The sequence below is a fragment of the Lathyrus oleraceus genome, chromosome 6, assembly GCF_024323335.1.
Source record: "Lathyrus oleraceus cultivar Zhongwan6 chromosome 6, CAAS_Psat_ZW6_1.0, whole genome shotgun sequence".
NCBI lineage: Eukaryota > Viridiplantae > Streptophyta > Magnoliopsida > Fabales > Fabaceae > Lathyrus > Lathyrus oleraceus.
This window is the reverse complement of record NC_066584.1, coordinates 125,862,421-125,876,728: the sequence shown is the minus strand read 5'-3', so window position 1 is coordinate 125,876,728 and position 14,308 is coordinate 125,862,421. Positions and strand designations below refer to the sequence as shown.

The window sequence follows — 14,308 nt, the reverse complement described above, 5'->3', positions numbered from 1 at the left end:
CGGGATCGGGTACGACGACGGTCTCTCTGGTCCATCCTCGCCTGCAGGGCATCATGTCTTCCCAAGAAGGAATGTGCTAATATCATCTGAAAATATCTGAAGGTCGGGTTATGTATGACATAAGATAACTGTGTAGATGGCTCCTGGCTTCCGCCACCTGATATATCACTCCAAAACTTCTCCACTTCCTTACCCAGGAAATATCCCAAAGGTGTCTTCGGGATAGCATCAGGAGTAGTCTGGAAACCTAATAAGTCGCCGAACTCTTTCTGGCTGAAGGAGTACTCAACTCCAAAGAGCCTGAAAGCAGCATACCCATCTGGTCCAGAATATGGGTCGTAGTCGAATGAACTCAGGAACTCCAAAGTCAGGTTCCTATATGTGTTACTCAAGTCATCAGAAAATGCGTCCCAGTGGAGCTGGTGGCTAAGGAATCGGACACTAGGCTCGATACCCAGTGCCTCCATACAATGCTGATCAGGGTAACGTGTGGGTGCCATAAGGCGCTGGTATAAAGCAATATAGCGCTCCCTCTGAGCATTGTCTCTATAGGCAACATGCATGTAATCAAAACCCTGCATCCTGTAAAAGTTAGGAAAGTGATCCTGAAAATACAAACCATTCAAACTTTAGTCTCAATGCAAAATAAGATAAAATAAAAATAAAAATAAATGTAAATAAATGCGAAAAAAGTAAGATGAAAAGAAAAACCATGGGTTGCCTCCCACGCAGCGCTTGTTTAACGTCATTAGCTTGACGATCAGAATTTATACACCTGTAGTAGTATGAATCGGTGGATCAATCAGGGTGTGGCTTGAGTAGTATGTTGGAATGTCTCCTCCTTCGTAGAGCTTCAGTCTTTGTCCATTTACAAGGAATGGACTGCAGGTATCGTTCTTGATTTCTACGGCTCCGGATCTCAGAATCTTGGATACTTCGAAAGGACCAGTCCATCTTGAACGTAGCTTTCCAGGGAAAAGTCGTAACCTAGTGTTGAAAAGGAGAACATAATCACCTATATTGAAGTTTTTCTTTACTATTCTTTTGTCATGATAGGCCTTTGTCCTCTCTTTATATATTTTTGCATTTTCGTAGGCAGATTGCCTAAGTTCTTCTAATTTATGAATGTCCAGGATACGCTTTTCTCCAGTAGCTAAGTAGTCTAAATTCAAAGTTTTAATGGCCCAATAGGCCTTATGCTCTAACTCGAATGGTAAGTGACATGATTTTCCATAAACTAGTTGGTAATGAGTAGTTCCTATAGGGGTTTTGAAAGCGGTTCTATAGGCCCATAATGCTTCTTGAAGCTTCTGAGACCAGTCTCTCCTAGAAATAGAAACAGTTTTCTCTAGGATCTGTTTTATCTCCCTATTAGATACTTCTACTTGGCCACTAGTTTGTGGGTGGTATGGTGTTGCTACTCTATGCCTAACTCCATATTTTCTTAAAAGTTTGTCAAATATTCTCGATATAAAGTGTGATCCTCCATCGCTTATGACTAAACGTGGTGTTCCAAATCTAGGGAATATATAGTTTTTAAATAATTTGATTACTACCCTAGTGTCGTTTGTGGGTGCAGCTATAGCTTCAATCCACTTAGACACATAGTCTACGGCTACTAAGATATACCTGTTTCCTAAGGATGGTGGAAAAGGTCCCATGAAATCTATACCCCATACGTCAAAGAGTTCTACTTCCTGAATGTTTCTTAAGGGCATTTCATCACGTCTTGAAATGTTTCCAGTGCGTTGGCATCTGTCGCATTTGATAATGTAAGCATAGACATCACGCCACATGGTAGGCCAAAATAGGCCAGCTTGAAGAATCTTGGCGTATGTCTTAGAGGTGCTCGCATGTCCACCATAAGGTGCAGAATGATAATGCTCGATAATATTATTTACCTCTTTTTCTGGGACGCAACGGTGCAAGATGCCATCTTTACCCCTTTTGAAAAGGAGCGATTCGTCCCAATAGAAGTTTCTCACATCGTGGAAGAATTTCTTCTTGCGGTGGTAGTCAAGATCAGGGGGTACTATATCAGCAGCTAGGTAATTAACGAAATCTGCATACTAGGGTACGTTATTTATTGCTAAGGAATTTTGGGAATGCTCATAAGGATCTAGGTTATTGTCTTCAATGGTTTCTACTTTAGCTATCAGTCTATCATAGGCGAAATCATCATTTATGGGTATTAGTTCAGGTTTTAGATGTTCTAGCCTAGAAAGGTGATCGGCCACTACATTTTCAGTGTCTTTTTTATCTCTTATGTCTAAATCAAACTCTTGTAGTAATAGAATCCATCGGAGTAACCTGGGCTTGGCATCTTTTTTACTTAATAGGTAGCGAATGGCAGCATGATCGGTGTAAACAATAATTTTTGCTCCTACTAGATAAGATCTAAATTTGTCTATAGCGAAAACTACAGCGAGTAATTCTTTTTCGGTTGTTGCGTAATTAAGTTGGGCAGCATCTAGGGTTCTACTGGCATAATAAATGGCATGTAAATTTTTATCTTTTCTTTGTCCTAGAACGGCTCCAACTGCATAATCACTAGCATCGCACATTATCTCAAAAGGTTCCGACCAATCGGGCGGTTTCATAATAGGTGCTGAGATTAATGCTTGTTTTAAAAGATTAAATGCGTCATTACATTTTTCGTCGAAAATGAATTCAGCATCTTTCATTAAAAGTCCGGTTTACGGTTTAGTTATTTTGGAGAAGTCCTTAATAAAACGCCGGTAGAATCCAACGTGTCCAAGAAAACTTCGGACTTCTCTGATTGTTTTTGGTGGTTTTAGGTTTTCTATAACTTCTATTTTAGCTTTATCTACCTCTATACCTTTTTCGGAAACTATATGTCCTAAAACTATTCCTTCGGTCACCATGAAATGACATTTTTCCCAATTTAGCACGAGGTTCACCTCCACGCATCTCTCCAGGATTTTCTCAAGGTTAGCAAGACAATTGTGGAAATTGAATCCGCAAACCGAGAAATCATCCATAAACACTTCCATGATACCATCAAGGTAATCTGCGAATATTGACATCATGCAGCGTTGGAAAGTAGCTGGAGCGTTACAGAGGCCGAAAGGCATTCGTCTGTAGGCAAAAGTTCCATAAGGGCATGTAAAGGTAGTTTTTTCTTGATCTTCTGGGTGAATAGGTATTTGGAAGAATCCAGAGTATCCATCTAAATAACAGAAGTAAGAGTGTCTGGCCAGACGCTCCAACATCTGGTCAATAAATGGTAAAGGGAAATGGTCCTTCCTAGTTGCTTTATTTAATTTTCTATAATCTATACACATCCACCATCCTCCTTCTAAACGTTTTGCTACGTGTTCGCCTTTATCGTTTTGCACGACTGTGATGCCTCCCTTTTTACGTACTACATGCACAGGGCTCACCCACTTACTATCCGAGATCTGATAGATTATACCTGCCTCAAGTAACTTAATAACTTCCTTCTTAACAACATCATTCATTATAGGGTTTATTCTTCTCTGATGCTCCCTAGAGGGTTTTGAATCTTCTTCGAGCAAAATCCGATGCATGCATACGGATGGGCTTATACCTTTCAGGTCAGAGATATTATATCCTAAGGCTGGGGGATATCTTCGTAAAACGTCTAAAAGTTGGTTCGTCTCCTCTTGGCTCAAGGTAGCACTAACTATAATTGGACGGTTCATCTTTTCATCGAGGAACTCATATCTCAGGTTCTTAGGCAGTTCCTTAAGTTCTAAGGTCGATTTCTTAGGGCATGGCATAAGATCTGGGGTAAGGGATAAACATTCGTAAAGGTTATCATCGATGTAAGGTTCTTTAAAGTCATCATCTTCCTTTATGGGGGGTCGATGGTAACTTAATAATTTCTTTTTGTTCTAATTCTCTAACACATTCATCAATGATATCTAAGGCATAAGACGAGTCTCCCATCACAGGTGCCATAAGAAATTTCGAAAGTATAAATTCTATTTTCTCGTCACCTACCTCAAATGTCAACTTTCCTTTCTTTACATCTATTATGGCTCCTGCAGTCGATAAGAACGGTCTACCTAGAAGAATTGGTATATCATTGTCTTCTTTGATGTCCATGACGACAAAATCAGTAGGGATAAATAGTTGACCTATCCTAACAGGAACATCTTCCAAAATGCTTATCGGATATTTGACAGATCTATCGGCTAACTGAAGTGACATCTTAGTGGGTTGTAATTCTCCTAAATTTAATCTCTCACAAACTGCTAGAGGCATTAAGCTCACACTAGCTCCTAAGTCTAGAAAAGCTTTTTCGATGACATGATTACCCAAAAGGCAAGGAATGGAGAAATTTCCAGGATCTTTATCTTTCTTTGCTAATTTGTCCTCGGAAATTGCATTACATTCCAAAGGCTTCGGATCGTCAAGTCTACGTTTGTTGGTAAGGATGTCTTTCAGAAACTTTGCATAAGAAGGTATTTGGGTGATGGCTTATGTGAAAGGGATTTCTACATGAAGTTTTTCTATAACTTTAATAAATTTTTGATACTGTTTATTAATCTGGGTTTGTTTGAGTCTTTGGGGATATGGTATAGGTGGTTTATATGGCGGGGGCGGTACGTAAATTTTATCTTTAGGTTCTTCTCCTTTATCTCGACCTTCCTGGTTTTCAGATTCCTCTGGTTCCTTTACTTCGTCCGGGGGTTTGGTACATTCCTTAGAAGTTTCGGGTTCACTTAATCTTGGGTTTGGTGGCTCATCATAAGCGTTCCCACTTCGTAGGGTAATGGCATTGGCTTGTCCTCTCAGATTTTGTTGAGGTTGTCCAGGGAATTGTCCTCCAGGTGTAGTCTGAGGGGCTTGGTTTAAAGCTACTTGAGAGATCTGGGTTTCAAGCATCTTGGTATGAGTAACTATTTGGTCAACCTTGGTTCCTAACTGAGTAATCAATTCGTTAACATGAATGTTTTGGTTCATGAACTCCTTATTTTGTTGGGTTTGAGCGGTGATAAAATTTTCCATAGTTTTCTCGAGGCTCAGCTTTGGTGGTACAGGTTGCATAGGTTGATTTGATCTAGGGGCTTGATAACTAGGTCTCGGAGGTGCATTATTTTGAATAGGGTTATTGTTTTTATAGGAGAAGTTAGGGTGACTCCTCCATCCAGGGTTATAGGTATTCAAATATGGGTTCCCTTGGGTGTAGTTCACTTGCTTGGAGTGGGTTTCGTTCAATAGACTGCATTCTACGGATTGGTGTCCTTGGGTTCCACATATCTCACAATCCGACGAAACTGCGGCTACAGTATTCGGGTTTATGCACATATGCTCGACCTTAAGGGCTAATGCGTCCATTTTAGCCTGCATCATGTCTATAGATCTTAGTTCATGCACTCCTCCTTGGGCTTCCTTCTTCTCCACTGTCGCTCGTTCGACTCCCCATGATTGATGGTTTTGAGCCATATCTTCGATGAGGGCACTAGCTTCAGGGTAAGGTTTGTTCATCAGAGCACCGCCTGCGGCAGCGTCGATGGTCATCTTTGTGTTATAATGAAGTCCATTATAGAAGGTTTGAATGATTAACCAATTTTCTAAGCCATGATGTGGGCATGCTCGTAACAACTCTTTATATCTCTCCCAAGCTTCGAACATCGATTCTCCATGGTTTTGGGTAAATCTAGTTATATGGTTTCGAAGAACGGCGGTCTTACTCGGGGGAAAATATCTAGCAAGGAAAACTCTTCTAAGGTTATCCCAAGTCGTAATGGAATTGGGTGGAAGGGAATCTAACCATGATAGAGCTTTATCTTTGAGGGAAAAAGGAAATAATCTTAAACGTATTGCCTCAGGAGAAGCTCCATTGGTTTTAAAAGTATCTGCTAATTGAAGAAATATTTTAAATGTTGGTTAGGGTTCTCGGTAGCGAGACCCGCGAATTGTCTCTGCTGCACTAGTTGCAACAGGGACGGTTTAAGTTCAAAATTATTGGCTGGTATTATTGGGTTTACTATACTAGAACTAGGTTCTTCATTAGATGGTTGAGCGAAGTCCTTAAGAGGTCTTTGGTTTTGATCTTCGGCCATAACTCTCTTAATTCTATGAAAGAATAAACGTGCGCGAGCGTAACGTTCAGGTTCCGCCAGAGGGTTTACTAAACTTAAACTTCCGGTGCTACGAGTTCTTCGCATCGACTGGCGGGAAATAACCTAAGTCTAAATGATATAACAACAGGAAAATGAAATTTGACGAAATTGGTCCCTGGCAACGGCGCCAAAAACTTGATGCGTTGTTAAACTTGGTGTTCGCAAGTGTACGAACGCGTCAGAGTAATATAAAAGATTATCGAACCACAGAGACCAAGTGTCAATCTATCGTTATCTATTGTTATGGTGTTTATCAAAGGCAGTCAGAATAGGTGTTTTTGTAGTGTGCAATGAAAGGTAAAGTATTGAAATAAAATATTAATTAATAAAGACAGGGTCGAATGTAATTCACGTAATCAATTGATAATCTAAGTACTTGCTAGTTGAACTACTTATGGGCAATGTTTCCTACTTTGAAAAGAACTAATTTAATAGGAATTTTCGCTTTCGCGTATTCAGAACCGAGTTGTACTCCCTAATCAAACCCTCTTATTGTCACTTATAAAAAGGCGCGCATTGCGTTAGAGTAGTAAACCTATTTTTAAAAAATATAGTATCTTAACTAAGTTGAAAAGTATTATAACCTGGATTTCTTGACCAAAAGAGGTTCTTACGAACCAGACTCTAAACTTATAAACGCGTCCGAAAATAGTTTTAAAATCTCTTTTCTTCTTGATGTTAAAAACTCCTAATGAACTAAACAAAGCGCTTTCGCTGTTTTTGAAATAGTTAAAAACAATTAAGTTTAAAAAGACGTTGGACGGCTTTCAATCTTACCCAACGGAATTGAAGTGCGGGAAAACTTAATTTGAAAGTTAAAATAGCCCTTAAGCGTTTCTACGAACAATTGTACGGATTATCGGTTCAATTATGATCCTTACATTCTAACCTTATAAATTTAGCTAGACATGGTAAAGTAAAAGTGCATTAAAATAAATAAAAGTAGTGTGAGTGCAGAAAGTAAATAATTTAAAGCGAGTGCGAGGAAATAAATAATTTAAAGCGAGTGCGAGAAAATAAATAATTTAAAGCGAGTGCGAGAAAATAAATAAAGTAAAAGCGAGTGCGGAAAATAAATAAAGTAAAAGCGAGTGCGGGAAATAAATAAAGTAAAAGCGAGTGCGGGAAATAAATAAAGTAAAAGCGAGTGCGGGAAATAAATAAAGTAAAGGCGAGTAATAAAAACCTGCTCCAATCGGAGGGCTGAGTAAATTGCAATGCGGAAAAGAAAATGGCGGCAGGATTAACTTCCTTCCGAAGTGCTCCAAACTCGAGTACAAACTCTATCACAGACTCAATTACACAATTGTGGTAACACTCCAATGCGAAGCGATTACCACTTTATAAAACTGAATATATGCCTAAGTGAAACAAAGTTGCTTCTGATTTCGCCTTGTTCCAACGTTCGGATCTTCGTCTGCTCTAAGTTTGGGTGATTGTAAAACTGAATTCGCGTTTCTATTTATAAGCAAATAAAAAAGGTGGAATTGACTTGGATGCCCTTCAACTTGAAAATAAAGGAAACCGTTTTCCTCTTGTGGCGCCCGCCACAAGGCCATGGCGCCCGCCACAAGCACAAAGTGGGGCGCCTTAGTGGAAGTGGTGGGAAAACGTGGGAGTTGATGGAAGTTTGAATTGGACACGTCATGGCTTGGATTGTGGCGCCCGCCATTGGGTAGGCCATAAGAGCAAAATGCTGATTTTTAGGGTTTTTGGCTCTTTTTCGCTCCTTTTCTCGACCGGGGCTCCTATTAAGGTAAAAACCTGAAAACAAAGGAAAACACAGTAATAACACAACAAAACGATAATAAAATAACTAGAATGCATGTGAAATCGGAGTCGAAAATACGTAAATTTTAGTGTAATCAGAGGGTACAGCAGTATGTCAAACAAAGTACTGCAGAGAACTACTCAAGCGCTTTGGAATGAACGACTCAAAATCAATTGACACCCCTATGCCTACCAACGGAAATCTAGATAAAGATGAGCATGGTAAGAGTGTAAATGTCAAAAAGTTTAGAGGTATGATTGGATCTCTTCTGTATCTTTCTGCTTCTAGACCTGACATCATGTTTAGTGTTTGTATGTGTGCACGATATCAATCAAATCCTAAGGAATCACACCTGAAAGTTGTTAAGCGTATATTTAGATATCTTCATGGAACATCTAAATATGGGCTTTGGTATTCCAAAGGAAGTGATTGTAGCTTAGTAGGTTACTCCGATTCTGATTTTGCTGGCTGCAAATCAGATAGGAAAAGCACGAGTGGTACACGTCACTTGTTTTCAAACTCCTTGGTAAGTTGGCATAGCAAAAAGCAGGTATCTGTGGCTTTGTCAACTGCAGAGGCTGAGTACGTTGCAGCCGGTAGTTGTTGCGCTCAGATTTTGTGGCTAAAGCAACAACTACAAGACTTTAACATTCAACTCAAACGTATTCCAATAAAATGTGACAACACTAGTACCATAAACCTTACTAAAAATCCTGTTTTACACTCACGCACTAAACACATAGAGATTAGACATCACTTTCTTCGCGATCATGTTGAAAAAGAAGACGTTGTATTTGAGCATGTTGATACTAAAAACCAGCTTGCTGACATTTTCACTAAACCTTTGGCAACGGAACCGTTCTTCAACATTCGTCGTGAATTAGGGATCTTAGATCTCTCTCCATTGTTGTCTTAAGCATGTTTGTTCTTATTTATATTATGCCTCACCTTGGTTGATGAGATTTGTTTTAGATTTCATTTATACCTCACAAGGTTACATCAACAGAGGTAATATCACTCCTTTCTATATCTCTTTTAGAACTATGTGATTGTGTATGTTAGAACAAAATTCCTTATTTTCGTTTATGTGAATTTCTTTGCATGTATTGTTTGAACATTAATATCTGATTTGTGAATTATACTTGGGCATCATTATCATGACATACTTCATAATGCATAACCATACTGCATAAAAATTAATTAAAATTTGGTTTGGCATCAGTATGTATCGATTCAAAGATGTATGTATCGATTCATGTTTTCTTCATTTCACATCTGTCAAAATTGGTTCAGTATGTATCGATTCATTCGTCGTTTGTATCGATACATAGACCCTTTAAAAACAAAAATGCGTGACATGGATCGATCCATTCCCATATGCATCGACACATACTGGTTGTTTTTGGATTAAATGCATTTTATTTCACTCATGGATCGACACATCAGCAATTCTTATCACATCTTTTCATAAACTTGGCATCAGCAGTTCCCCTACCTCTCAAAACCTGCGGCTAATCCTAATCTCCTTCATCATCATTCTCTCCAAAACCCTAAATTCATCTCACTTTTCTTCAACTTTTCATCACCATGCCTCCAAGAATCATTCCGGCTAGAGCAAGGGGAAAAGGAAAAGGAAAGGAACCGGTTGGCACTTCTCAGCAGTTACCAGAAATTCCTCCTAATGCCTTAGATTTGCTTCATCCTGCAATTGCTGCTGAGTTTGAGGATTCTTTCAAGACAAGGTTAGTTATGAAACCCCATGTCTTCGATAAACATGATGCTATTCATCTGCATCTCAATGATGTGGTTGAACTCCTTAATGCATAAAAACTTGGTTCACTTTTTACTACAAAGGATGATTACCATGAGAATTTGTTCCGTGCATTTTATGCTGGCTTACAATCTGGTAAAGGATATATGTTTAAGTGTTCTATTGGTGTCAGAACCTATACTTTTGAGGCTGGTGATTGGGAAACAGTGTTTCAAATTCCGCTTCTGTCGCATAATTTCAAGACTTGGGATGACTTGAAGTTTGATACTGACTTTAACCTGAAAGAGTTTACTCTATCTATCTTGAAATTGGACAGGCCGCTGGGTGAGGATGAACAGGTTACGTCTGGTATGATTAAGAAAATTCCTCGTATACTTCATTGGATTATCTCGCACATTCTGCGTCCAGCAAACAGTGGACATTCTAGGTTAGACAGGGCAGGCATTCATCTCTTGTATATTCTTCAAAATAAGGTTCCCTTGAATTGGGCAAATTACTTTGTGAAGCGTCTCTTTTTCGTGCGTAACAGTGCCAAGAATGTTGCTCTTGGTTATGCGTCTCAAATCATGAAAATTCTTACGTTCTGGAATGTTGCAATCCCTTTAGTTCCTGTCATATCACCATCTGCTGCTCAAGAGTTTGACTCTTCCACTTTATCTCATATGGGATATCGGTGGGACAAGGAACGTCAATGTTTCTATTTCTTTGAAAGGAAATCCAAAACAAGGATCTATAATTTTGATGTGCCTTCTGAGCGAATTCATGTAGTTGAAGACCAACCTGATGAAGAAATGCATGATGTGAACGAAGCGGATGTGCCTGCAGCTGATGACAATGCTGGTTGGGGTGATTGGGTGCCACAAAGGTGGTCTCCAACCAACTATGTACCTGAACCAACGGTTCCTCCGTTCTCCGGCGGTGCTTCATCTTCAACACCTACTGCGCACCTAACTCAAATGCTTCAACAAATGGAGTTTACCAACCAAGAACGTCATGAAGAGGCACGGTCTTGGCATGTACAACAAAGTGAGTGGCATAAGGAGCATCGTGAGTGGCATGACGATCATACACGGATGTACCATAACCAACACTCTTGGCACACGGACTTGGTTAAGTGGCACCAAGTCTTCTACAATGAAATGTCTGGTTTTATGGACGACTGTCGTGCCAATCCTGGTATTATGGACAGATTCAGAAGTGTTGAAGTTCAGGACCGGTTCAGGCACTACACCTTCATGGGCCACAATCCAGATGCAATGCCTCCTCCTCCGCCTCCGCCAAGCTTCAGAGATCCTGATAGAGATGACGAGGAGTCCTGTGGTGGCTATAATCCATATTAAACCATCATCATTTCATTTCACTGCATTTCATTGCATGTTGCTTGAGTTTTTTTTTCCAGATTAGTTGCACCTTATATGTCTTGGCTTATGTAATTTTTAAATACTTTCTACTAGTTAAATGCTTATTTCCTTCTGCTTACTTCTGGTGTTATTGCCCTTATTTGTCATTCTTTGTGAGTGATTCTTTACTTTTTAAGCTTCCTTCTTTGTGATTGTTAGCTTCTTTATCATTTTTATTGTGTCCTGCTACAACATGTTGCCTTGATAAAACTGTTTTTTCTTCTTTTTGATGTTGACAAAGGGGGAGAAATGCAGATGTTGACAGATATGCACAAACTCAGGGGGAGTATCACACATCTTGCTAAAAATTTGCCATCATCAAAAAGGGGGAGTTTGTGAGCAAATTCTTTACTTTGAATAAGTTTTGAATGATAGCAAATTGTGTGATCATTGTTTAATTGTTGGTTGTGCATTATTTTACATGTTTCATTTGTGTTTTTAGTCTATACTATTGTTTCGTGTCTATACATAAAGATCCACATTGATACATTTCTTAAAAGAACTCATAAAAACTGTTTTGTGTCAGTATGTATCGATACATGTTCATCTGCATCGATACATAAATTTGTTTTAAATCAGAAAACATTTTTGCTTCAGTATGTATCGATACATACGAACTTTGTATCGATACATGCTTAGTTAAAATGTTCTATGTATCGATACATACGAGCTTTGTATCGATACATGCTTAGTTAAAATGTTATATGTATCGATACATACGAGCTTTGTATCGATACATGCTTGTATTAATTCTCTAAAATTAATCAAAGCTACAGTATGTATCGATGCATAGTCTTTCGTATCAATACATAATTATGTTTTGTCTACTAACAGCTTTTGTCTTTCATATATAAGAAGTATTTTGACAGCTCAGTTATGTGGTGCACGAATTCAGAAGTGAAAAACAGTTGTAACACAAATCAAAGGAGTGTGTAGCAGCAATTGTTTTTGAGCAGTTAGAAACCTAAAAGAGACTTCATCTTCTTCATCTTCTCAATCTCTTTTCTTTAAGAACATCAACATATAATCATTCTTGTTCTTTGGATTAAAGGATCAACGAGATAACGTTCAGTGGAACGATCAAGGATCTAGCTGAGGTGTTCAGTGGAACGATCGAGGATCTAGCTGAGTTGAAGGTTGAAGGGGGTTTCGAGGAAAAACCAAATGGTTTGTCCTTCAAGAACTGGAGTGTTCTTGCGGGTTTGTTAGTCACGTTTGCAGAATAGATTCAGTCGTAGCGTAGGGTTTGGAAATTGGGTAATTTCGCAAACAGGTCGTGGAACCGGTGAATTGTTTGCAATTTCTTGCAGGAAATTCTTGATCGAGCTCAGATCAAGTGGAGGTTTTATACAAGAAGAAGATCTTGGGATTTAGATTTCTGTCTTTGTATTGTAACCTTGCATCAACGAATTCGGCATTATTGATTATAACAGTTATCAATTTCATTTGAAATTGAGAGGGAGACGTACCCACACCCGAGGACGACAGTGGGGAACTTCCTTACCAAATCTCTGCGTATCGTATTCTTTCCTTATCTATCTTTACGTTTTCAACAGTTTTGTGATTTCAGTTGGTGTATTGTGGCTGTACATTTCGTGATACAATAGTGGCAAGAAAACTTCTTTATCTAAACTCCACCATTGTTCATCATTGATCACATACACACCAAATGTTTGACAAAACTGTCAGCTGAGTTTTATTCATTGGAATTAGAATTTAGTGATAAGTGCATTTGATTTGATAATATTCTGGTGTTAATAATCTTTATCGTTCTAATTCAAATCCAACAATAAATTCGCGTGTCCGGTTTTCTAGTAGCGGTTCAGAATAGACGGAAGTCGATTCGGGACTGTAATTTTCCGCTAAGTATCAATAACTCTGATAAGATTTTTTAAATCCGTTTATTTTAAAAGAGGTGATCTATTCACCCCCCCCCCCCCCTCTCGATCACTAGCCACGCCGTCTAACAATAAGTATTTCTTCATAAGGTTTAAATGAAAATCGTGTTCTAATAGGTTCTGGTATATCTCCCATTATCATTTCCTCGGGATGTGAAGAACTTTGCCTTTGTTTCCTCATATATGCTTGAGAAGAAGCAACTTCTGATTTAGGTTGAGCAACTTTGTGTTTAGAATTTTGAGATACTTTAGCTTTAGATTCCCTACCTTCAGAATTTGAGTAGCTAATCCCAGATCTGCAAACTTTTCAACTAGCTTTGACTTGTTAAAGTCAAGATTATCATCAAACTTAACATGAATTAATTCCTCAACATTCTTTTTTCAGTGTTATATGATATGTAGCCTATTGAGCATTCAGAGTATCCTAACATGATACATTTTTAGACTTTGGAATTAACTTATTTAAGTTATCTTTAGTGTTCAAAATAAAACAAGAACATCCAAAAGGATGAAAGTATAAAATGTTAGGTTTTCTGTTTTTCCACAATTCATAAGGAGTCTTACGCATAATAGATCTTATAGAGATCCTGTTATGAATATAACAAGTTGTGCTAACTACTTCTGCCCAGATGTACTTTGCAACATTCGTTTCATTGGTCATGGTTCTGGTCATTTCTTGTAAAGTTCTATTTTTACTCTATATAACTCCATTATGCTGAGGAGTTCTATATCAAGAGAAATCATGTGAATTTCCATGTTCGTCAAAGAGTTTTTTAAAATATTTATTTTCAAATTCTCCGCCATGATTACTTCTGACTTTAACAATCTTAAAGTCTTTCTCATTTTGTACTTGGGGGCAGAAGGTAGCAAACACAATATGTGACTCATCCTTGTGTTTTAAGAAACTTTACCCATGTCCATCTACTGTAGTCATCAACAGTGATTAAGCCATACTTTTTACAATTGACATATGTTGTTTTCACAGGTCCAAACAGGTCAATATGTTAAAGCTCCAAAGGACTAGAGGTTGAAACACATTTTTTGTTTTTTAAATAGGTTTTAGAAAACTTTCCTTTCTGACATGTCTCACAAAGATCATCTGAAACAAACTCCGAATTTGGAAGACCCCTGACCAAGTTTAGTTTGTTAAGCATTTATATCCTTCTCATGCTAACATGGTCTAACCGTCTACACTAGGTCCACTTCTCTTTGTTTACAGACATTAGTCACTTAACATTTCGATTTTCTAAATCAGAAATTCTTATCTTATAAATGTTGTTTTTCCTTTTGCCATTGAAGAGTACAAAGCCATGCTTCTAACTGACGATCTTGTAGGATTTTTTATTAAATAT

General features: G+C 38.3%; 1 non-coding gene across 1 annotated transcript; it reads left to right on the top strand.

The window, feature by feature from the left end:
- The first annotated feature begins 5,566 nt into the window (after positions 1 to 5,566).
- Positions 5,567 to 5,673, top strand: LOC127099626 (small nucleolar RNA R71). The gene has a single exon (XR_007794108.1). It is a non-coding gene; the product is annotated as a small nucleolar RNA R71 (small nucleolar RNA).
- The last annotated feature ends 8,635 nt before the right edge of the window (positions 5,674 to 14,308 follow it).